Raw genomic sequence first — 26,657 nt, forward strand, 5'->3', positions numbered from 1 at the left:
TGACAGCATGATGGTATCAAACCTCCAAATAAAAAGCAATTCTCCTAGCAGACTGTAGCTTCCAGCAATGTACATAGCTTGATACAGTCATTAGTTTTTATGCAGTTTTAGAGCAAACGTTTTACTAGGAACCCAATTTTCTTCTGACAGAAAAGACTATTAGGCACCCCAAGCATGACAAGTGTCAAGTGCTCCTTCCAATTGAAAATGCCATCAACAGAAGGTGATTTGCCATCAAAGCTATACACGCATACTTTGTTTGCTTGGTTTGAGCATTAAAAAAAAAAAAAAAAAAAGAAGGAAAAAAGAGAAGTAACTTAGCTTTAGCTTATCTCTTATGATCTCCTCTGCTGTTTATGGCTAATATTTGTTTTAAAACTTTGCAAAAGGCTCTTCTATAAAGGCTATAGTCAAAGGATGCTTTAATTTTTCAGTAGGTAACAGCCTTGAGTTTTGCATTATGCAAGGACAGCTGGCAAAGCATGTGGGCTGTGAAATAAGCGGAAGGCTTGATAAAATCTATCCTGAAAGAGAAAACAAGGTTAGGAGCAATGAGCTGTGACTGACTAGAGCTGTGGGAGCTTGGAAACCTTCCCCCAAAACGCAAATGCTTAAGGTTACTTATCTGAATTGGCTGTTGAAAGACACTGCGTTCTGTGACAGCGTGAAATGAGGGAAGATGAAGCTTAGTCCTCCTTTGCTGTTTCGCAATGCCCAGCATCCATTCCCGAAGAATGTGCTCAACTTGCAAAAGCAACTTAATTTCTACTGGAGGGGCACATACTGCAGTGGAATATAAACTGTATTCTGTGCTTTTAATTTCAAGGTTAAACATGTGCTTTTAATTTCAGGGTTAAATTGTTCTTAATATAGACAAAATAAGCTATTCTTAGGTACAAAAATGTTCTGGAAGGCTCCAGAGCTTGAGTTCTGGCCCTTTGGGATATTGGACTACAACAGTGGTGCCTCAGGAGAGGCATTTTAGCACTGCACAATGCACAGGAATTTCCGTTTGCTGTGCGAGCCCCAGAAGCCAAAATTAGATCAGATAACTATTTCTCCAAAGAAGGCTTTTCTTCCTGTAGTCTATTCAGTCATTAAAATGACCAAAACTTAAAACATTTTTTTAGAGCTTTTCTAGAGAGTCTTTTTGCTCCTCCGATTTCTATTACTCCATTTATTGTGGAATATTTCTCCCTGAGCTTTAGAAGGTCTCTGAACCCTATCAACAATTACTCATTAAAATTTGCTGGAAATGACTAGAGAACAGGGGATTGTCTTAGCCATTATCTTCATGAGGCATGTCCTAGAGACATAGCGTACAAAACCCACAATATGTAAAACAAACAAAAAACCTAAACCAAACCCCTGACACTGCCTTTACTAAGGATTACATGGCAAAGATGGAGTTAATGCAAATGTAGTCAAAAGTCTAAAATCTTTAAGGTTTATAAATATTTTGTCAGTAATCTGACCAAGAGACTTTTCTTTTTCTTGTGGAGATTGTATTGCAATACAATTTGCATTGTTGGTATTAGCTAGGTGCAACATTGCTGTCCTCATTAAAAAACAGCATTAAAAACATTCAAGCCAGCCTCACCATAAATTAGGTGGCAAGGGCATAGATGTAACACACCTGAAATAAAAATCAACCCTGATATATTGATGAAATGCCAGCATAAAATATCAAACAAATTTTACTTCATTAACCTTCATGGAATAGTAAAGAGTAGGATGATTTCATGTGTTAAATAGTGCATTACATTATTAAGCTCTGACGTTGTTTGGTGACTGATCACTTAAACGAACAATTTCACAGGAGCTTCTTTGTATATTGGGGTAATTCAGGCATTTGCAGTAATGTTTATTTTGCAAGTCATTCTGTTAGTTTCAAAGTTACTTCTCAAGTTATGCTGCAAAGAAATTATCCTTCAATAAGAAGTATGAGATAAACCATTGTTCATAGCAAGATGTAATTCATAGGGAAAAAAAATCCTGAAGTTCTCTTTGACTCACTTGGGACATTTCTGGAGAATGCCAAGTGTACTTCTCCACAGTATCTGCACAGATATTGTGAAAATAGCTAAGATTAATAGACACAATACAGTCACAAATCAGGAAGTTACAATACAGATGCCAAAGAAGTATGTGAGCAGATGTTAAATGGTAGACAGGGCAAGGACAAGGTCAAAAGCTGGAAGGATGAAGTACTGAAGAAAAGCATATATGGAAAGCTGCCACTTTGAGCTTCTAATACTAAATATTGAACTTGACTTGAGACAGGAGCTGCTGCTTCACACAGTGAGGTGTGATACGATCAGTGAGGTAATCAATTGCCTTTTGTCTCAGAAAATAATTTCTGACTTTTGCTGAGTTCCTGTCAGCACGTTTAATCTCTACTCTACAAAAGAAAAGGCTTTATATCATAAACCTCTGAAAAGATAAACATTTTTAGAAAGTTGTTTTAAAAGTGATTGTACCCTATGTGAATGCTTTAAGGAAACCATGTGGAAAGATACATTTTTATTAAAATGAGATAAATTAATCCCTACCAGAACAGAACAAAAATGGTAGGCAATGACAGTTTTAAAACATAAACTGACTTTCCAAAAAAAACATTTCATGGTTGAAAGAAAAAGGTAATTTCTGACCAGTTTTCTGTCCAGGAATAGTGGAAATGAATGAACTATGTAGATTAAACTTGATTAGATTACATTGATTTGGAATAGATAAAGGATATTAGGAAAATAAAAATGCATGAATTTTGATAATGTTATTTTGTACTTAGGATAAAAGCTTGTCTATAAGAAGTCTGCCCTGAAGCTGTGCAGCTGAACTGGAAGAAAAGATTTTACAAATTCCTACAATATCAGAATGTGTATTTAAAGAAGACCTGGAATTTCATGGAATAGTTTTAGCTTAATTTGACAGTATGGCAAAAGTTGATTTTTTGTCTTAAACTGTTTAATTCAATAGGGTCCATAGGCACATTCCTAAAAGCAAATTTTGACAATTAGAATGATTATGTGTCTGTTAATGTCTGTTAAAGCTCTATACAATCGCAGGCTAGATACTAATAATTATGAGGATTTTGTGCGTTCAGTTAGAAAAAGTTTCCAAAGAGCTCTTTGAAAGAAAATATCCTGCATGGTATAAAACAACATGAAAAATTATCAGTGTTAGAATTTTAGCTTAAGGAACAGCACACTAGAGTTTTCACATTGTAACCTATACACTTGGTAATATCTTCTACTTTACTGAAAAAAGTCTACGAGAAAAGACACTTGCACTAATGTAGGCATGCTGGCTACTGCATTGCTTTTGTCATTAAAATTCACTGCAACCCACATGTTGGTCTGATGGTGATCTCATGGCTAAAGATTAGGTGAGAACCATGTCTACAGAAACTGGAAAAACAGTTTCTCCATTACTGAGCAAAAATTCAATATCTTCTTTCAAAGACTGATTTTTTTGCTTTAGGTATCTGAAAAAGTGTCCAAACCACTATCTGATTTTTTTTAATATCAACAAGTTTCTTTTCAGTTTTATGATCCTGGGACCTGAATGCTCATGTCTACAGTTCCAAATGTCAAACCTTACATGTAGGATTTTCTACATTGTTCAAACTCTTCCTATTAATAAGAATGTAGTGCAGATTTAAGCAGTTAAATGAGCAGAAGAGATGTGCTAGCATGAAAATATAAAAGCATATAATTCCAGTCTCCTGAGATGCACTGATAGGTTTTCTTTTGTGTAGTCAGAGCAGCTGTTACAGAAAGAGCCAGATTTTCAGGAATGGGAAGGCAAAATTTATTGATGTGTTCTGTATTAAGAAAAGTATTGTTCTGTATGAAGAACAAATATGACTTTTTTTTGACACTCAAGTCTAGTAGTTACATTTTCCTAAATATACATAATGCTCCTCTGTTTTTTCAGAAAGTTAGAAAAATTTATAACAAGTATATGGTGTTTGTTAAAAAAACAGACTTTCTTACTTTAGAAACAACAACAAAGAAAAACAACCAACACCAAGATATCCACCTACATTTGTACAGAAAAGTTTTCAAAAGGTGTCTAGGACATCGTTGATAAGTCTATTTCTCTACCACCCTATAAAGGGACACATTTTAAACACTGTCAGTATTGTGATTCCCTCAGTACTTATCACAGACATAAAAAACATAGGTGACTTTCTGAAGACAGTAAAATTGCTGATATCCCAAAGAGAGTCAAGGCCCACTTTTACCCCATACATGATATGGGGGCATCAAGTAATACAAGCTGTATGGAAAGAAGCTCTAACACCTAAAGATGAGTTTCCCATGATCTATGGAAACTGAGGAAAACACCTTCCCTTGTTTACAAATGTATTTCAACTACCGGAAAAGACATTGCTTCAGGAATCATTAAATAGTTCAAATGCAAAACTGACTTCTGGCTAATACCATTCAGAAAGCGAGAAACTACTTCGACAGGAAAACATATGACTTACAAATCAAATTAAGACCACAGTGGTATAGTGGAATGCTTTAAAAGTGGTCTTGGAGTTTTCATTATTGTATCACCTGAAGACAGGAGGGCAGTAACAACAAGGAGTGTCATACTGTTTTGATCCTTTTTTTTTTTTTTTTAAATTCCTTTTATTCTGTCCCTTTTTCTCTCCCAATGTCCTGTTGAGGAAAAGGTGTTTCCACAATCTATGAACTATATGTAGTGTGTACAGCTTGTGCAATTTACCTTTTATCAAGCAAAGACTCACATTGAAAATTATTTACCCTAGTTATGACTCCACTTTATTCTTTCGTATATGACTCTTCCCAGCCCTTTGTATTTATGTAGACGCCCTATTCACAGTGTCAGCCAGCAAAGTTCAGTAATAATGAAAAAGATAGTCAACTTTACGAGATACATAGCTTGATGGGTGGTGTTTCAACCGTTGGCTCTGGAGGAAAGCAACACACAGAAATATCCTAAATTTGCCCCAAAATCTTTGTACTTTCACATGGGACCGACATTGAAATCATAACCCGTCATGAATCGAGCATTTGCATTCACCTGTCCCTTTGTTGTGCTGGTCTGTGTATTGCCCTGAACTGTCACAACAGTAAAGAAAGAGGCAATATTGTAGGTACCCAGGAGTTTAATGACACCTTAGGACAAAAGCAATTTGCTGCCCCAGCAGTGAACGCTATTAACATTCCACTGATTTTAGACTGATTTTCTGGGTGATGGCAATAATTTAGCCTCAAACTGAATGATTGAGATGACAAGTATTTCCTTCCATCCACTGTCAAATGGAGTTTCAGTTCACATGCAGGTTCCTCTTTCTGCAGTAAGAAGTAATCCTTACAGTAACAGTTTAGCGAGCAGAGATAAATACTTTACATTTTTCAAGTTATATAGGTCTCTGTATTCTTTAAAGTGCTTGCTTCCCTAAGAAGAAATTCTCCTAAGCAAAGCAATGATTGAAAGATCGTTCAGGATAAGCAAAAAGAAATTATTTAAACGCTACATCCTTTTTGTGAGACAATGCTCTAAAAAGTGAGAGAACATAAACTAGTGCGGAGATTATCAGTCCTGCAAGGCTGACATGTGAGAATGTATTTTTCTTTCCCAATTTAAACTTTAAAATTTGTAGAAGACAGGAGAGGCCAGTTCTTGCAGCTCTGGGCTGTACATTGGTTCTGTTGAATGCACACTGTCGAGTACGTTGTTGATTCTTAATTTAGAGTTTACAGCCCAGGACCACAGCAAAAGGTCTGTGGTTTCTTCTTGACTTGGTCTGCTACCTTGGGCAGATCTCTTACATAGTGCCTCTCTGTCCTTGTGCTGAAGGATGAGAACTAAGTGCTTGGACAAATATTAATGATGTATAGTAGTTAATCTAAATCATGCTGTAAAATTCTTCAGAAGAAATTGTGTACTCACCCCACTGCACCAGTTTCTTGTAAGGAGTGTCATCTTTTCAAGGGCATGACTCAAACTGGTATGGTGTTCAAATGTGTATTCTTATCTATATTTTCTATTCATATCTATATATTTATTTTATATATTTTCTATTTATATATTTATATATTATATATATTCATATTTAAGGTTTTGCATTGAAATGATATATATTTTATGATATATATTTATTTTTATATACAACTATATATTTATGTTTCAGATATAAATATATATAAATGAAAATACATAGATATTTTTACATACTATATGGTATGTAAGCAGATACGGTACTGTGCACTTCTTGAACTGGCTGGACTACTCCATTTTTGAGAAAAACCAGTGCATTTAGGACACGTGCAGGCATATAACATTATTGCTGCCTAACACAGTATATCTTCACGCAGCCATTACTCCCTGTCCCCTTGCATTCCCCTGGGTGCCATGGGGAAGACGGGGTGAAGGACCGTCCTGTGGCTCTGCTGACAGATACTAATGTGTCAGAGGCATCTTGCTGCATGCAGAGTCAGAGCTGCTGGCTCCTTCCTTCATGCCAGGACAATGAGCCACAGGTCCTTGTCCCTGGGCGAGGCACAGGCTCCCAGCTTCTGCCATACACACAGCTGGGCTCCAATGGTTTTCCTGCACAAGGACAGGAGGAGGGACTGTGCTCTCCTGCTGGGGCTGCAGCTAGCCTCACCAAGTTAGCTATGACATCTTGGTGATACACTGCAATTTGTAGCAAAATCCATGTAACCTAAGGCTACGTGTACAGACTTTCACAGGTTGTTATACACTTCTTTTTTTTAATCTCAGTCTTTTTATTTTATTCAACAGAGGGTTTTTTGTAAGTTTACTGTGCTTATAAGGGTCTCTGCCACCTCCTTAAAGTGACAGCCTTTATAGATCATTTCCAAAATAATTCATGTGTTAAATGATAGATATATTAGAAGAGGGAAGAATAGTAAAGAGCATCCTTCTTTAAGTTTTTCAAAATATTTAGCTAGTGACCTTCCAGGACCTCTAATTTAATCAATAAATTATTTTATCAGTAACTCTTAGAAGTTTAAAGATAAATCCATACTTTAGATAAATCCTGTGTAAGAGGGAATGGGATTACAGAGAACTCTTGAAAACTAGTTGTCTTTGTTCACCTTGGTATAAGACTGAAAAAATGTCAATCTCGGGGATGTAGTTACTTGATTTAAATGGCAGCTATGCCATTCAGAGCAAATCAATCTAAATTGGTTGGGCCTTCTGTCTTTCTTTTAATTAAAAAATATCAATAGACTTCATAGGCCGATGAACATTGGCAATTCACTCATTCAAGTTATTACTATTAATAGCAGTATCTTTCCTTCACAAATCGTTATTAAATGTGCCTGGGAATCTTGAGGCCAACTGTGTAGCTGGAGGGAAGGATCCTGTCCCAGCTGCACACATGCTGATGGCTGGGGATGTCCCTTCCACTGCATGCGCTTTCCGAGGACAGTCATGCTGTAAGAGCCTGCACCAGTGAGAACCACCGATGCCACGGCAGATGTTTGCCTCAACATTGCTATGGCAGGAAACTCACACCATCACCACAGCAAATGTTTATCTCAATATTGTTAAGGAAGGAAGCCAACACCACTGCCACAGCAGAGGTTTAGCTCAACATTTAAGGCAGGAAACCCACCGACTGACACCATGGAGTAACAGAGGGAGCTAATCCTGAGAAACTTATCAAAAACTCTGTGCATGTGCCCAGACCCGGGGTCAGGGGGATCAAGGGGCATGGAGACCCCTGAGGACCACCTGAACGTATTGGGCATGCACACAACCGCTGGATGAAGCATGGTTAAGCAGAACAGCTCGTGACAACCCTGTAAAAGAACGCAACTAACCAACATTGGACGGAACGTTCCCCCCCTGGACTTGGAAACGAATTGGACTGTCAGGACGGCACAGCTCCGTGGTGGTAGCTATTGCTGTGAACTCTTTCATTGTTTGTTTCTTTGTTTTTTCTTTCTTTCTTTCTTCCTTTCTTCCTTTCTTCCTTTCTTTTTTCTCTTTATCTCTCACTCTCTCTCCTTTGCATTTGCAAACTTGTTGTCGGGCAAATAAAGTTCCTTGGCTCTTGACTTCATTTTGAGTCTTAATTCTGTTCCTGAGAATAAAGCAGAACCTCACTCCGGTCTTGGTCCAGTATACGACAGATGCTAATACAGGAGCAGTGACAGTTGTACGGCCATAAGTCAGCATCCCCTCAGGAGTCTAAAGCCAAAGCTGCCAGACAAACTGATGCAGAGGAAAAATGAAAACGTCAGAAATTTAATATTCTATTCTGGAAAAGCAAAGTGCTGTTTGTGTTTGCCCTCAGGACAAGGGACACCTCAGGTTTTGCACAATTTATTGAAAAATATATCAGTAATTTTGAGTTACAAAAGTAATTTTAATTCAAGTATCAGTAAATTCACAGCTAAATAAAATTTCAGATCTGGCCCATCAGTTCCACAGGAATACTCAGTTAAACTTTATAAGAGCCCTTTCAAACTTTCACCTCCAGTGCTGTGCAGCTGTACAGCACTATTTTTCCCCTTTTCAGAACTGGCCCTTTCCATTTAAATTGGAACTTAAAAAAGACGCTCATTTTAAATACACTGCTCTACACTATGATGATTTAGTGTTGAGAAAGTGATGGGAATGCCATGGGACATTGGCTTTTATCAGAGAAAACAAGCAGCCTTCAAGTCTGGATATGTCTTTCTGCTGTACCAATGCAGAAAAGTATGAACATTCCAGCTTAGAATTTCTGAAAGCAGTTGAGATGGATCACATAAATGGGGGGGAAAAAAAGAAAATGTTAGACTCTGTTTCAGTTTTATTTCTTCTACTCTTTTCCCCTCTGTTTTGCCTGTGCCTGGCCAGGGAAGAGACAAGCTTTTCAGGGAAGATGTGATCTCTACTATTATAATTTCTAACTCATTAGGGCTTAATTTTGCTGTAGTACTTACTTACATCATGCTTTTGAAACATTTGAGGTATGTTTTCCCTAAAGATAGTGCAGAACTTTTGCTGTTATGGTTTATTTCAGGAAACCAATGCAAGGTGCTCAGTGGTTCTCTGACAGATACTCCTGACTGTCTTCTGGTGGGAATAGCAGAATAAGGCGGCAAAGAAGAAGACTAGACACCATGAAATAATGGTTCAAATATAATCCAACTTTATGCAATATTTCCTGCCCTAATTTCATGTCACTCGAAATGCAAAAAATAAAACCCGTATTCTGCCCACTAAACTGTAGCATAAATTGTATGAGAGCTTCACAATAGGAGGTGATTGCCATCCCATGACCATTCCTGTGGAACTTGTGCATCCTAAGATGTAATGATCTGCACACACTTACTCTGTGGACACCTGAGAACTCCACTTAAACTTGAAAGTGTCTTGCATTGACTTAAATGAAAAATCAGCATAAGTGAAGATTTCAGGACTAGGTTTGAGAAAGTCCATAGGAGAGAGTCATCAGTCTTTGAACAGTTTCACAGCTACACTATCCTGTGTAGAAGAGGAGGATTTGAATGTACACCTTTCTAAAGAGATCATTAAATTACAAGAGATACTTCCCTTGTTGTTGGAATATTGAGGTTTTCCTGTTACCTGCAATCAATATTTTGAAAACCAGCTTCTTTATTACATAGCTTCTTTGTGTAACTCTTCTGGTCTTTCACAAGCAAGTTAGTTACAAATGTGGTTTGTTGTCATCAGGCAACAGGATCATGGGATACCTTTTAATTCTAATTTTCATTAAAATTTACAGTCAATAATGGAGAGGGGAATCTTAAATGCTAATTCCATAATTGATTTTATAGGTTATGCAGTCAAAGGAATAATGTCTAACTTAAATAGACATACCAGTTAAGGCCAGTAACAATTTTTATTAGCTGCAATTAAACCAATCCACGACAATAATTCAAATAATCATGTCTGATCAGGTTCTGCCACCGTTCTTCACATGGATTTCTGTCTTTTCCCTCTGGAAGCCCTGTTACCATGGGACCAACTACACCACAGTTATTCAGTGTTCAGACTTACCCTGGACAGTAAAAACCAAACCAAAAATTATTTAATCACTTTTGATACAGAAATGCAGGCACCCTTATACTGTAATACAGTTTTTTAGAAACAATTACTGATACCTCTTACTAGGAAGTCTGTGAGAGGATAAATAGTAGGAAAGCTTAGGAGATGCCCTACAGGAATATTGTATGTCCGTTTAGTTATATAAATTTGCAAAAAGTGATTGTGGAACAAAGAGAAGAAAAGTGAGAAGAACTGAAAAGATTCAGCTCTTTCTTAAATACTAAAGAATTACTGAACTTGGGGGCGCGGGGGCAGGGGAAGCTCTGCCCTATGGTAATCTGGGGGGGGCCAATATCTCTGTAAGCAAAATTTTTAATTACTGGTTCTGAATGTTTAGCTGTTAGTTCTTGGTCTTCAAGGTCAAAACAATTTTTCTTTAAAGTAGGATCATTTTGCAAGTACAGTGCCTGAACAGATCCCAGCACTGCAGAGCTTGTAGTGTGTGCCTACTCCAAAAAATATGGTCTTTGAGGAATGAAGATTAGCTTAGAGATGTCTTTCACAGGTGATGCATATTGTGAAGAATGGTGTATTAATAGAAAGCATTGCCTCCACATGAGCCAGTTTAACATCATTATGAACACACTGTGATTTCCAGGTATACGGCTTAAAGCCCAAAAGATCTCACCTAAATCAGCCTCTTTTCATTATATTTCTGCTTGTTGGTAGGCTTTGTTGAAAACGTTTTTTCATACCTTGGAAAAAAGAAGTTGTAGCAGAGTTCAGAAACAGCTTATAAATAAAATACTGAAGTGCCTAGAAACTATTAAAACTGAGTTCATTAAAACAAAGTTCAGTGAGCAAAAAACTAGTTTCATTAAAAAAAAAGTAAAAAACCCTGCAATATCTCTTCTTTCCATATGGTTTGACATATCCTGTACCCAGGCTTGCTCAAAATGTGTCAAGCACTACTATTGTGGGCTTATTATACAACTTGGCTGTTATGTGTTTAACCTTAGAAGAAGTCAGGAAGACTCTCTGGGGATGAAAAGTGAACAAAAGCTTCACATTATTTTGAGGTGCACCAACCAGAAGCCACAAGGCATCTGAGAATATTCACACACAGATAGCCCACCCCAAAGTGAATACTTTGAAAAGTCCAGCTGCCCTAAGTTAGAAACCAGCATGATCAGGACTGACTTCCCTGCATAGTGTCTGCTTCTGAAAAATGCCTGGTCCTCTGGCTCCAGTCAGGGAGATAGGGACCCATCTGTAACACTCCAGGATCCTCACTGTGCTGATCCACCAAGAATTATGATTTACCTCTCCACTTGCTCAGAGACCTCTGCACCACACCGCAGTGTGTGCACTAAAGATATCCTCAGCTCTCACTGCATCTTGTCTCAGGTTCTCACCAGCTAAGATTGTTAAACATAGCATGACATTTCACAGAAGTGTGGTGCAGCTCTTCCTAAACTTCTAACATGTTGTCTGCTGTGATGATGAACTTCCCACGCCTACCCCAAAATCCACTGACAGGAATTCTTTTTGAGGGGTATTTGTACCACCTCCTCCACCCTGTTCCTGTCTTCAGATGTAGTAGAGAAAAGGCTAGACGTCTCTGCTTCATTCTGCAGCCCAGCATCTACACTCACTCTGTCCAAGGAGTCTGAGATACCCTAATTAAACTTACATAAGTGCCTTCAAGATAACTTTACCAAAGGTTCACAGTCTCTCAGTTGCAATCCTTGTTGTGTCTACAGTGCAGCACAAGTAAACCCAACATCATCTGGGTCCTGTTCAAGCTGCAGCTCTCTGGATCTGCTTAGGAGCTAGCCACGTAAGTAGGCATCAAACTTGTCAAATGTGGATTGTAACCTGAAATATGCTGAGCTCCACACTGCAGCAATACCAGCACTTTGCAGAAGAACTAGCTAATTCAAAACTTGCTCGGATAAAACTGCATTGCAGTTACTTTCTGTGAAATTCTTACGGATGGAGTTATGGATAACCAGCTTTGGTAAGCTTTTCCTGTGACTGTAAAATAGGCATACTTTGACATGACAGTATTCTGCCACTTTCTGATCCACACGATCTATCCCAGCCCAATACTATTTTTAATCTTTAGTCATCATGCAAATGGATAGTGACAAAATTCATCAATACCATGGGTCTTGCTACGAAGATTGCAAAAAGACAGTCACCTTGGTTTTAATGTTGTGGGATTGTTGTGGTGTGGTTTTTTTTTTTTTAAATATTACTTTGCATATAATATATATCTAATAATCAGAACACAAAGATTACTGTAGATTGATTTGCAAATATATTCTGATAGACCTGTGATAACCTGCTAACGCTACAACAGTTCTGCCCTCTGAGCCAAGTGAGTAAAGACCATGCAACCCATCCTTTCCAGTGCATCCAACTCAGCTACATGCATAAGTCAAGGTTTCTGCACTACTTTGGCTCTGCCTATTGATGGGGAAACAAAACTAGCATAATATAGTTTCAATTTTTAAAACAAGAGGCTGAATAAAAATTGAATGTACAGTGTGTGGTGAGGACCAACATTTATTTTAGATGCTTTGCGTTCTCCTGTTTATTACTTTCCTGTCACACTAAGGTATATTTCCTTAGATTTTTTGCCTGCTAATGTGACAAATTAAAAAGTTCTGGATAGATTACATACTGAGAAATGGATATGTGTCTGAACGGGTGTGACAAGAACATAAAACGCTTGAGGAAGGATTTGTGTATAACAGCTTAATGGCCCATCTTTTCAATTAGATTAAGCTCTGAAATTTGACCCATTGACCTTAAGTGTTGACTCCTCTGGAAAAAGCACAGTAGCTTATTTAGCAAGAACTGCAGATGAATCTATGGAGAAAGAACTCAATTATAAATGAAGTTATAATGCAGTATTCACAGATCTGTTGCCATGCCACCAGCATTAAAGCAATTCTGTTACCCAACCAATGACTGTTATAGGAAAATTTTAGCCTGTGACTGGTGCATTTGAATGAAAGGCTATTTTTAACAGCTCAGACCATGGATTTTCTACTGATTTACCAATTAAAATGTTAATTACTAAGTCTTTTGAGAATATTTTATTTAATGCAAACATTTCATAATGTTTTATCTCCAGAGAACTCTGAATACTATCGTTAAAATCCTAGTACTAATTTATAGAAAATCCACTCACTATTACAATCTTCATCTATTTTCCGTGTTCTGTTTTGTGTCAGTATTACATAGACATACAATTCTGGTCTTCTTATTTAGGTGATGGCCACATGTAAGCTCTTTTTAATACTGATGTACAATTAACTCTCTGCTTTACCAGAGTGATCCCACAGAGCTGTTCTCTGTCTTTTAGAGCTTCTTTATGCTTTTCACTTCTCTCATTAGTTTTCCCTCCTTGCACAGTTTGCTCTGTATTGTCACCAGCAAAAGCAAAGACTGGGAAAAATCTTTGCTGAAACCAGCTGAAATTATCAGTCCATTTTAAACAATAGCCTGAAAACTGGTTAAGCCACTGGCCAAGTTGACTTGTAGACCACTCATGGCTTGAAATTTGTGTGAAGAGCAGCCACCAGAGACCCTGGACCTAGCATGCTTGACTGAGAGTTTGGCAGCAGTTGGTTGGTTGCACTTAGGACCCAACACAATTAAGAAACTAAAACAAATGTTCTGTGGACAGTCAAAATTTCCACTGAAACTCAATTGCTAATTTTTTTTTTTCCTTGTGCACCTTGTTCCCATCCTCCTCTTTGGACAAAGCTCTGCACATGTACTTCAGTTTCTGTAACATGCAGTCCTTTTCTGGGAATTTTATCTATTTAAAGAAAGAAGTACCAAGGGGATATATTATCTCAGCAAGTCACTGTTTCTAAACCCTTACATGTGCTATACTGCCTCACAGTTCCCTGTGTATTATCAACCATCCCATGTTTTAGCCTATTATGATAATGACTAAGTGATTATTAAATATTATGACACTTCATTTCTCCAAGAATTGCCTGAAATATAAATATAATGATTCTGAAGGAGAGATCCCTTGAGAAAAGACTCTAATAGCTACAGCTGACAATATTCTGTGACATGTCAATGGAAATTTATGCTATACAAAACCTTTATCCAAGAAACATGCAAATGAAAATGAAATTCTGTGGCAGAGACAAACTAAAATATTGTAAGCACAATGTTCACCAGCAGTGTAAAGCATGTGTATGGCTTGCTATCTGTCTCAGACATGGGCTGTTTCTATTGCCAGGTGTACAAGATTTTATTTCTGGGTCATTTGTTTCCATCTGCAATTTCAATGCCTGCACAAGAGTTGAAAGTATTAAGGTACCCGTTTACCTGCTGGATGCTTTTAGTGAAAAATTCTGAAAAGTAGCCTTGTTTCCTTTCAATAGTCTTCCGTAAAGGTGCTAGTTAAACAACATGTTATCCACTAAAGAGGCATACTTTTATATATCTATTTAGATTATAAACTAATGGGGCTGGGGTTACATTATATAATTCTTATAATGCAGATTCTGAAGGTTTGAAAGTTTAATCAGTTGCAAAAATACCTATTTGGTTCTTCAGACTGGGATTTCAACTAATGTTACTCAGAGTGGCACTGAAGAGGTGAAAAAGAGCAGTGCAGGTCTTTTTCAGCTTTTTGTATCAAATAGAATACAGGCAGAGAAGGAAACAGAAGGTAATTTAAACAGAGAAAGATGTCTGTAAATGTGATACTCTATATTTAAGTAGTTATAATTATTACTAAACCTACAGATTCAATATGCAACATGACCTAATTATGCCTCTGGATTGTACTTTTAAGAGAGTTTATCTGTTGTAACGTTTTTCTGTTAATGCAATACTTGAATTTTAAGGGTCTTATTAATTGTTCAAAAATGTAAAATTCCCTTGAAAGCTATTTGCAAGCAAAACCCTATTCGTATAAGGATACTTTCATTGCCTACTTTATTCTTATCTACACTAAAAAGTTTTACCTAATGTAGCTATTTAAAAGAGGGATGGAACATTGCACCGCATAGCTATGCTACTTTCTAATTTCCTTTGGATGCAATTATATGAGGATAGAGGTGCTTCTTGAACTGTTAGTAGAAATCATTTACTTTGATGTAACCAAAAGAAAAATAATAAAGGTATAACTGTATGAATATGTAGCTCTGGCGTGGCAGTGAAGAAGAGCACAGAAAAGGAAAATGATTGTATCATTTGAACTGTACTAATACAATTGTTTTCCTAGGACAGACTATACTCAACTCGTTCTCTCTCAGCTTGCTACAATGCAGATCTTGCAGCTTTAAGGCTAGATCCAGGGCTATTTTCCAGAAACAATTTTAGAGATGGATGAAGCATTTCATCTCATATTTTTGCAAAACAGAAGTGTTTTCAGCAATACTGAAATGTACCAAATGCATATTATATAGAAACTAGAAACTTCCAACACATAGAACATTTCATTATATAACTCATAACCTTTTGCTTAGAAAACACACATGGTTTTTATTGGATTTTAAATGTGAAAAATAAACTTGCTTTTAACCTTGAATCAAAATATATTTCTGCTTATTCTGAATTGACAAGTCCCTGTCCTTGTCCCCACTGAAACAAAATATTTGTACAAGTGCAGCATTATCTGTCCAGCAATACAAGTCTTATGTTGTCAGTGAAGCTTTTGGGTTTTACTACCACCACAAAGACAGCAGCTCTTATGATACACATTCTGGCTGAAAGCTGAACCAGAACTTGAGTAATATATTTGTCTCAGCTTTCCTTGTCTTCTGCTACTCATTAATCCTTCCTTCCTCCTCTTTCTGTTCATTCAGTTTTCCTAATCCCATCTCCTTTTCTCCATTACTGTTTTCATCCTTTCCCCTTGGCTCTCTTGCATTTCACTGCTCATTTACACATTGCTTTGCATTTACACACGAGGTGAAAAGCTAATGGTCAGTAGAAGCTGCGGATGCCTAGTCTAAAACTTAGTGGATGTGAAAAGTCCTCAAAGAGCTATGGATCAGGACTCTGTGAAAAAAACAAACCAAAAGAAGACAGAAAACCTAAAAGAGCTCCTGGGTGAATTATTATCATAGCAGTCTCTAGAAGAACCGCAGCTCCCAAAACTGACTACACCTTAGCTTCAGCTCATCAGCTATACCCAAGTCAGTGGAGGAAGTCAACCAAAGGTAACATTTTCATGTTGGCACTCTTTTGACAGCTTCTACTTCACCAGACTTATTTTAAGCTTTTTTCTTGTTTTTATGCATTTTAAATGCTGACAAACTGTAAGTTGCTCTACTGCAGAATCATTAATGAATTACTGTTACCAGCTGCAGACAACTCCATGCATTTCTCCTTAACCTTGGAGACCCAACTCATGAACATGCTTTATTTCAAACGTTCAAAAAGTGAAAGCAGAATCACCTCTTGTTCTGCAGGTAATCTCTTAGTTATTCATCACTGGCAATGTAGGGAATACAGAAGGAATGTCTGGCCTGCATCATGCCCTGATTGCATCATGCCCTGATCACTTCCTGCCAGTGCTGACCTGCCATGTTGCAGCTCCTTGCTATTCCCCACCCCCACCCCCCACCCCGTTGAATTTAATGCCTTCTCTTAGTGTAATTTTTCTCTTAAATCCTGAAGGTGCTACCTATCTCTGTCTCAGCAATATTACTTCTCCTTTCTGTTTTGCCCTGCTCATTTTATCTGGCTCTGCCCTGTGAAATTTCTCGAGGTTCTTTCAAATACTTAGCAACGTCTTCTGAAGCATAAGTCTGGCTGCCCAGCGGTGTTGTGTCACCAGCTGAGCTGAGGCTTGGGGAGGTGGCAGGGATCCGGGATTCTCGTGGGACAGATGCTGCAGAGGATGCAGGAAACTGGAAACAATCACATCTTAGACAAGCAGACATCAGGAACAGGGAAAATAAACAAAAGATGTTTCTAGGGAATGGAAAGTAATTATAAGCTTTCTCCACACTCCTTTTTCCTCAAGCCATTCTTAATGATTCAATATTTCTTGTATTAATCCATTGATTATGAATATTGGGTTCCCCAGAACTTAAAAAAACAGTCCATGCTGGGCTTCTACAACTGAGTATCATAAAGAAAAGTAGCCTGCAGACTCCACCACAAACCTCTCAGTTCAGTTACACAGTACCTACAGTATTTGTATAGGGCCTAGCAAAATGGAAGAAAGATCTGATTGTTTCTGGCAATCACAATACAAAAAATGAACAATACAATCAACTTGGAACTAGTTGTAAAAGTGTAAAAAAATGTAACTATGTAACTCTTAAAGAAGACATAATATCTGAATTAGAGGATTAACAATAGACATTATGGCAGTACATTCTAGCTTAATACACTGTGATCATACAGCTCTTTTCACCGATAAAGCACAGATTGAAAGTGTCATCATGGAAAAAGTAATGAACTTAGGTCAGTTTATTTTTTATCAACTTAGATTAACTAATTAGCAATGCAGAAAAAGAAATAATATTTCTGACACAGTTAAGCCTAACATCCAGAATTTGCTTTATAAACTTGGATAACTTAGATCATGACTAGCATATCAATCTTCTTTGATCTGGGAGCACAAGCCTATTTCACCACCACACAGAAACTCTGCATGAACCATCAGATCAGAAGTTCTGCAGTAAGTTTTAATATAACTTCCTCTGCTCAGTTGTTTCTACTAAGGGTTTTTTCTTTTTCTGTGAAAAGAAAATAAACCTTGCAAAGAAGAGCCTAAATTGGAGGAAGAATAATGGGAGGAGTAATACAATCCACTTTTAGCAAGAAAGTGTAGACAGAATAAACATAATCAGTATTTTTTGCTTTTATATTGGGCTGGTCATCTGAATGTGCATAAGGGATTGAAGTACTATTTTGGAACACATCACTCAACGGTTCTTACCTCCAAATGCAGCTCCCTCTTGGATGGAAGTGGCCAGCTGTATTGAATAATGCACACACTCATTCAAAAGGTTGAGCAGATTCCTGTGAAAGGCTGCGTTAGGTCTGTTAATTTTTTGCTTTATCCTTCTGAGTATTTGCTGAGTATAGTCTGCCATCTGCCAAATGTTATTCAGAGATTGCATTTTGGTAGTGTATGGAATTTAATTTGTCTGTTGTTCATATTAGTCTATTCGTTTTCCACAATGATTGAGATTTCTTGAAGATGAGAAGCAGTATCTATTAGTGATATTATTCACCTGAAACACCATGACTCCTGAGTCCCGTTATCTAGTTCATTTGACTACATCTCTGTTTAAAACTGATTTCTTCTCAATTGCCTTAATAAAAGATTTCTAGCATAATTTACTGAAAATGGCACCTATATGGGTGATATTTGATATCACAAAACCACTTCCATCTCCTAGCTTTGTAGCCTATTGTCATGAGGGATGAGTGTTCTCTAAACCCAACATTGAACATGTGTGGTCTGCAGAAGTTTAATAGTTCCCCTGGTTAAACAACTACTGTTCCAGTACATGACCCACTGTTTCCAACACCCACATCATAAGGATAAATGCTTGCTAAACTCTACTAGTCTTGTGGGGCTTTAAATGTGATGGAACAGATGCAGTTCTGCTGCACCAGTGCAGTCACTAGTTGTGGCCAAAAGGACTGCTTCTGCGCATCTCTGTTTCTATAAGTGATTCATCAGTGGAATGGACTACATGACAAGGTACTCAAATCTGGAAAGCCTGACGGAGAGGGAAAGGCAATCTGTGTAATCTAACAGATGAGGCTGGATAGTGCCCAGAAAGAATCACGTTTTGAAAAAGAAGTAATGAATAATCAGCACAACATGTCTTAGGAAGGAGGAAAGCTGAGGCTCCTTAAAAAATGAAGGACTGAATCAATAACTTTTTGTTTCCTCCAAAAATAATTACATCTGAATAAAAACATCTATTTTTAAAATTAAAAAATCTAAGTTTGAAGCAGGAATTTCAGCTAGAAATAGACCAACTTCAGTCTAGGTAGCAGTTCAAATCTTGCTTTACCAGCCATTTTTCTTTTCTTTTAACTTTATCCTCCCCTCTGAGTGAAAAAAGGTCATATGCAGATACACTTACATCACAAGAAACTTTTACACCAAATTTTGTTTTTCTTTGCAGAATATATGCCTTAGTACAGATATTAATTAAGAAGCTGATGTAGCAGAGCCTATGGGCTTCTTTGGAAGGATGTTGCATTGATTCTGCCAGTTGGTCAAGTCTGCCTTGAAAACATTGGGGTTCCTGATGGGCTTTTTGTCTCTCCTCTGTAAAACCAAGCATTGCATGGCACTGAGCAGAAATGTCAACCTTTAATTAACATTTAGTGATTTCTTATGTTGGTTATCCTCTCAGTTCTCTCAATCACTGAAAATATTGCTATATCCCTATTATTACATACATATTCACATTTTATTTATCATACTAAATGTATCTGTTAAATCAAATCAGAAATACAACTTCTGAGATGAATGATAATACCTGGCATGATATTTCAATATCAAATATCAAACAAAAGTCCCAAATGCTCCTCTGCTTTGTGTATTCCAAGAAATTACAGAAACTTTTTGCCTTCAAACAATTGTTGCTTTATGTATTCTAAGGAATTTAGTTTTCATGGTTATTTTTCTAATTTCTGACACATCATTTGTTCCCTTTACATCACTGCTTCAAACCTGCCTCTGAAGTAGTAAAAATTATTCATTCCACAAATGAGAGAGCATTATAATTGATTTTTGTTATCTAAGTCTTGTTTTGTGTCAAAACAATAAGCCTGCTTTTGTGATCTTGTTGAAACTTCATTTATCACAGCTTTGCAGCAACAGATGGGAAGGCTGGAAGTGACAAGAGCACACAATTGTAATCCCTTGTGCTTGAGATGGGACAGAGAAAAGATTTTATGTTTTCAAATTAGCAAATGGTAAATAATGAACATATAGAATTCTAATCTGTCTAAAACATTTAAATACAGTTGTGTGTTGCTTTTGTTGGCAAATATTTTTACTAATGGCTATTTAATGTATGAGCAGTTTGACACATACAGCATTTTGCAGTATGGCTGAGAAGTTAATAAAAGGTCTGCTTGAGTTCCTCCATCCCTCACCTCCCATAGTGGAACAAATAAGCAGCAATTTTGTATGTTGTTTTGTTGCCGCAGATATTGCTTCCACTCAAAATTTCAATAACAGAATTGATTCAGGTCAGATCAGTGGTGAAGATGACTGGAGTAGCTTTGGGGTATTAATCACATTATCTGTTTTGCCTCTATACCAGTCTGTCAGGGCCCAACATACTGGTTCTCAATTGTAGGGATTTTTATTTTTTTAAAAATCAATGGTGCAGCAGCTGTGTGTTTTCTTACTGTAAATTTTTTTTATTTACTAGTTTATTTCTTCTGTCTTGCAACAGATACAAAGCATGCACAACCTTCAATTCTGTTTTGTTCTATTCTATTCTGTTCTAACCTTGCTTTTAAAATTCTTATTCGAGTACATTGGTTTTAATCCCAGGGATCCAATTCCTCCTCTGATGTGTTTCTGGTTACAACTACAGAGGCAGAAAACAAATGCTCTTGCTGCTTACTAGCTCTTTTCTCTAAGAAACTGTATCAGCAAGCAACTAGTATTCTGTCCATAACTAAGTATTTGCTCATGGGAAATAAAGTGTACATTTGAAACACCCACCTCATGCATCCTTCTGTAAAAATACTGAGACTTTGGATCATCTGTTTGGCTACAATGCAAATGCAAAGAGGGGTTAGACAGAATACTATGTGAGCTAAGGTCATTGCATACGATGGTGTGTGTGGCAATCTGAGAGCAGAACCAGTTTAGAAATCTGCACGTAGGGATAGAAACCTGTCAAAAGGGCAAGCAGCTGATGAGGGAAGGTTAAGACCGTCAAGTTGCACTCTCTATGCACATCTACTTTTATCGAATTACACATTTGAAATTACACATTCGAAATACACACACATACATGTGTGTGTATGCACATCTACTTTTTTTCTGAAAGAGGTCCCGTTACTTTCAGAGCAACATTACACATTACTGGTCCTTCTGTGAGCACCCGCAAATGAATAAAAAGAAAAAACCCAACCAAAACATAATAGTAAAATAGCACAGAAGTACTGAGTCTTTGATTTTTTTATTATTTTATTTTTAATGAATGAGACACCATCTATATCTATTTAGTACTAAGTGACCTCCTACCCATAATGAAGGCTCAGTGATGCTATGTTGATGGAATGCTATATATATAAAACTCATACATATAGTATTCTTATCATGATACACAATATATGTATATGTATGTGTGTATTTACAGACTATGCTATAAACTATATATAGTTATAATATCCATTGTATATCTTATATCAAACTACTGATATAGTATACTATAGCTAGCTCTGCAGCGAATTGCCACTGACAGGGAAGGGTATTACTCAGAGTGAGTAAACTTTACATCAGTCATGGTCTTTTCTTGCAAATGGCTGGATTTTGCTCAAAGTCTTCCCCATGTCAGTTTGCTGTCAGGAGAGTCCTTCCGCTGCAGCAGGTCCTGCTGGTTTCCGTGGCAGAGAGCGATCCTGCAGTCCTGTGACTCAGTGGAGGGTGAGCATTTGGAGGAGCTTCCTGACAGAAAGGGCAGGTTTGGTACTCAGTAGACATTGTTTTCTCCTTCCTCATCATCCAATTGCTTTCAGACCTGAGCTGATTCTTTACTTTTTAATAGCCCACTTCTCTGCTGTTTTTCTTAAATTCTAGACAGATTATCTCATTGGGATTCTTTTATTTATTCTGAAAGATCTTGGAAGGAATTCAAAATCCTTTTTATTGTATATGTACTCTGAACACCAAGCTGTCCCCTGGCATCCAATGCCAGCCTTTCACAAATGGACTTTGTTACCCTATTTTTCTTACTCCTCATGTTCCACCAATATAGAAGTGTAGATGCATAGATGTAGGATTAAACAGGGATCTTCTTCCCATGGTGCAGACAAGCAAAACCAGTGTCTATACGACTACATATCAAAAATCACATTCTCCTTTTCCAAGCAAATTTAATGTCAAGAAGGAAGTATGCATTATTTGACACTGTGACTCAAAGGACTTTGGCCCAAGACATCTTCAGACTATGACAAGAAAATGAGAGTTTGGAAATGTCTGCCCAGTCAAAGACTACGTTGCAAATTCACTGATGTTGGCAATATGTGTAACTAGCTGGGTAAGTCTTCCCTCTGCCCCTCCTGACCTTATCTGTTTCACAAAACAACAACAGAAGAGAATAGAGGGGGTGGAAGATTCTGGAGGGGAAAAAAGGAGAGCATTTCTATTCTTTATATTGAGCATAGAGGATAAAATAAGAATGTGGGAAAAGAGAAACAGAGAGTAAACCTCTGAGTCAGTTTCTCAACACTGATCAAGCGCTATGCTCTTTGATGTTAACAAGTTTTTGATGCCCTGTGCTTTACCGTCTTGTACCCCATTCACAAACTCTGCATATATGCAAACTGAATGCAGGTGTTTGATACTATCACAGAAGCTATTTTCATTAATATGGTTTTATTTACATAATAAATTTGTATGCAATTGTCTCTTTATCGTTTAGGAAAGACACTATTTTGAAGTTGTTTTGATATTCCCTGAATGTGTAAACAGCCATCAAAGAAAACACTGCTTCTAATTGTTTTCTGTACTGTATGCCTTCCTCCATTAATATTTGGTCAAGTCTGATAACATTGCAGTAAATGTGTGCAATACTCCTTTCCTGTTCTCCATAGAGAGAATTCAAATGAGGAAATTGAGAGGAGCCTTCATCATACTCCTCTTAAGGTTTGAGGGATGCACTAGGTTTGGATGATTATCAATCCGTTTCACAGAAAAGACAGAATGCAGGAGAAATCAGCAAAAGCTGAACATTTACCCCTACTGTCAGTTCTTCATAAGGCCTTATTTTCAAGCAGGGCCACAATACCTTTTGTCTTGGTTGAACAACTGCAGCTTAAAAATGGGTGGGAGCTTATTTTTAGATAAGGCCTCTGCTCCACCTGGCCACTTTAAGCACATCACAAACTCCTCTGGCAAAGGATCCCACAGTAGAGTTTAAATCACAGGGTACAGACCATTTTACTGGGCTATGAGAATTGGGAAGCACCATCTTGATCTAGACCTTAGAAGCATGCTGTGGATATAAAATGAGTTATAGTTGCAGATTTATCAGGCAGGGACTGCGACCACCTCCTTCCTTGGTAAACGGTAAGGCTCTTACTGCCAGCTGCCACATCCCAAGGTGCAGCTGCACCACCTCTGCACATGGTTCACCCCTGCCAGCAGCGTCAGCAAACACCAAGCTGCCTTCCCAATGATTGTTGAAGAGGAAAAGGTGATGGATTTCACAATGAATATTATGTGTGACAAGAGGTGTAATTCGATAGGTTTCTGGTGACTGCACATCATTGTACTATAAAGCCAAAATCTGCTTTTAAAATGATCATTGTAAAGTAACCAAGACAAACCTCCCCCATCCGCCCCCCCCCCCCCCCCCCCCCCCGTTATTTTTATTGATGTTAAGAATACAGTGAAAGGAAAGAAATAATGTTTATTCTCCTAGAACTGCCAAACAGACAAATCACAGTTTTCTGCTTCACAGAACACATATATAAAGCCTACCAGAGATAATAAAAATGTCCAGATACTGCTCAGATACTGCTCAGCTTTTATACCATACCATACCATACCATACCATACCATACCATACCATACCATACCATACCATACCATACCATACCATACCATACCATACCATACCATACCATACCATACCATACCATACATGTTCTTTAGGAAGCTGGTAAGTATTACATTTATAGAGGGGGAAACAGATGCAAATGCCCATGCTCAGCCACACAACAACATAACAGCGCTTTTCTCCAGCACGTACCACTGCCTTAGCTAGTACTACACTCTCCTCTGATTCCTCACCAGAGTGCCAATTAACAGACATGCTCTGGACAGTATGTCTATCTCTGAAATACTCCCCACAAAATCTTAAAGATCCAAAGACCATGTTGCACTATAGATGCTGCGTTTGGAAATAGCTACAGGGGAACACTTTTCTCCTCTTGTCTGTCCAATATCTTGGGGGGCTGTTGGACAATTGGTACAACAAGGTCATGCAAGATTTTTTCTTCACAGTCACCTATAGCAAGGTTGTGGGGAGGAGAGAGTGGGATGGTTTAATTTCCCATCAGACCAGGAAGAACATGGCATCATCTGGTGGCTCCACTCTCCAGCAGCAGCACTTGCTAAGGTAGCGCAGACAGACACCTAAGGCAGGAGGAAGTGATTCCCACCACTGCCAGATGATGGACAAAGTCAAAAGGAAACAAGGTAGGGGAGTCTGCACACAAATCTTTAAAATCAGGATGTCTCTTTTTCTCCTTGGCAGGTGGCAGTCCAGGTCTCTGCAGGAAATTCTGGCAGCTCCTGTCACCCTTTTGTTCTCCTTCTTCCCCTTCTGCAAAACCCCTTCCACTACCGTACAGAGTGCCAGGAACACACAGCTAAATGCCTGACCAAATGTAACACAGCGCAGCAGAGACAGATGAGGATTCATTCAAACCTTGTACCTCACAAGCCCCCCCTGCCCCCCCTACAGCAGGGTAGCTGCTCTGACGCTCTTCTGCCTCACACTTGGGAGAGCTTCTTCTTACTCACCCTCATCATACCTTGCAGAGATTTCATGTCTCTCCTTATCTTAATTAAAGCCACTTCTGTCTTCAGCGTCCATTTAACTAGACACTGACATTTCCAAAGTAAAGTTCTCACATTTGTTTTAATAGTGCAGCCATATTCTGCTGAAAATGGAGGAAATCTCTCCTTGGCACACCCAGTACCAAGAACAATCAATAGCCTAACAGGAATGGAAATGTGGACAGCATTCACTTTTCTTTGAAGTAGGAGAATAACGAGTTCAGCTCTTCAGACAGTGGAACCGCAGCTTCAGCTATCCTGTGTATTTCACATAAAGTGCATCAATGTACTTTGTCATAACGGCTGTCACTGACCAATTCATCACCAGTCAAACACTGTCACTTTGGTAGAAGCCATGCTAATTTGTTATACCATGGACTGCACACTGGGAGTCTCATGTAATACTGAGATTATCACAACCCTGACTGTTGCAACCCAAAAGGAGTCATTTAGAATGACCTCCCTCCCCTTGGGACCAACGACTGGGTTCATGATTGGACTGAATTAAGGTGAATTGACACCAACCAACCAGTTTATGATTTATTAATACAAAATACGAGACGTGGTTAGATATGATTGCTCAATAGCGATTACTTTAAGTGGGTAAGCAAGTCCTGTGCCACACATTGTTACTGAGGTCTGGTCACTATTCAATAAAAAAAGAAGGGGAGGGCAGGTGGGGAGAGAGAAAAAGAGATATCACCACCCATGTATCCAGCAGCATCCCATTGGTCCTCTTCACCCCAGGTGTCTTCATGGTGGCGGTCCTATCCCAGCTTTGGTCAATTCAAGTTTTTTGCTCTTGACAGGAGGCCTCCCCATTTACAAACAAAACAAGGGTGGGCGTAGTCTGTGCCTGTGCAAGCTCAACATGTGAGCGGTGGTCGCAGGGGTCCTCATTGGTGGTCGTGAGTGGTTTAGGCAACCCCTGCTGTGCACGTGAGCAGTTGCCTTGAGTTACCACAGAAGTTTCTTCCAGGAAGCGCTAGCTAGATCTCACCTTCTTGGGACCCAAGGCCTTTACATCCTATACCACCTTGTGGCCACCAAGTTAGGCAACAGTGTCTCACTTTGCTGCAACAGCTCATTGCAGTTCCTCACCAATCTGAGCAGAAACACTTTTTGCAGCAACAGCTCACTTCAGTTCCTCTCGAATTTGTGAACTAAGCAATGTTTAAGGCAATTATCAACATATCGGTTCCTTACATTCCATACATGACACACCAGAGCCCAGGACTGCACTGCAGCTCATCAGAAAAAATAAAAATAAATGTTATCATAGACGTATGTCTCTTTAGAAAAGGATGTCTCACCATTCTTGAATGAGATTTCCTTCTCCTTCACCTTATCCATGTCCTTTGACAGCGGCCTTAAAGCATACTTTGTTTTTTGGTCTCAACTCTTGTACATCATTCAGTGTGCAGGGTCTGTGGCCATACAGACGAAGCCAACATCATGCAGCAGGTTGGTCAGGCAGTCTCAGTGGGTTTAATGGCATGCCTTCAATACTGGACTCAGCTTCCCATCTTTCCTACCCTAGCTGTCCATCACTTGTCCTAGGCCCTGTTCCCAGTCCCACACCTCATTCAGCTGAGGAAGAGCAGAAGGTTTTGCTTCAAAGTGTTTGTGGCAGGATCCAGGGCAAAAAAAAAGTAATCCCAGAGATGCATAGCTCTCAGCCCAGTTCCAGGAAGGTCTCTTTGCCCTTTTGAAAAGCATATTTTCTGTCTGTACCACACAATAGTTAAAATAGGAAATAAGTTCTTCATTTCATGGCCGTGCAGAAGAGGAGTTTTTATTTTCTCAAAACAGGAAGGATACAGGCCAGAAAAGTGTTATTTTCCAAGTTGAAAAGGTCTAGTGAAGT

The sequence above is a fragment of the Falco peregrinus genome, chromosome 6, assembly GCF_023634155.1.
Source record: "Falco peregrinus isolate bFalPer1 chromosome 6, bFalPer1.pri, whole genome shotgun sequence".
Classification (NCBI taxonomy): domain Eukaryota; kingdom Metazoa; phylum Chordata; class Aves; order Falconiformes; family Falconidae; genus Falco; species Falco peregrinus.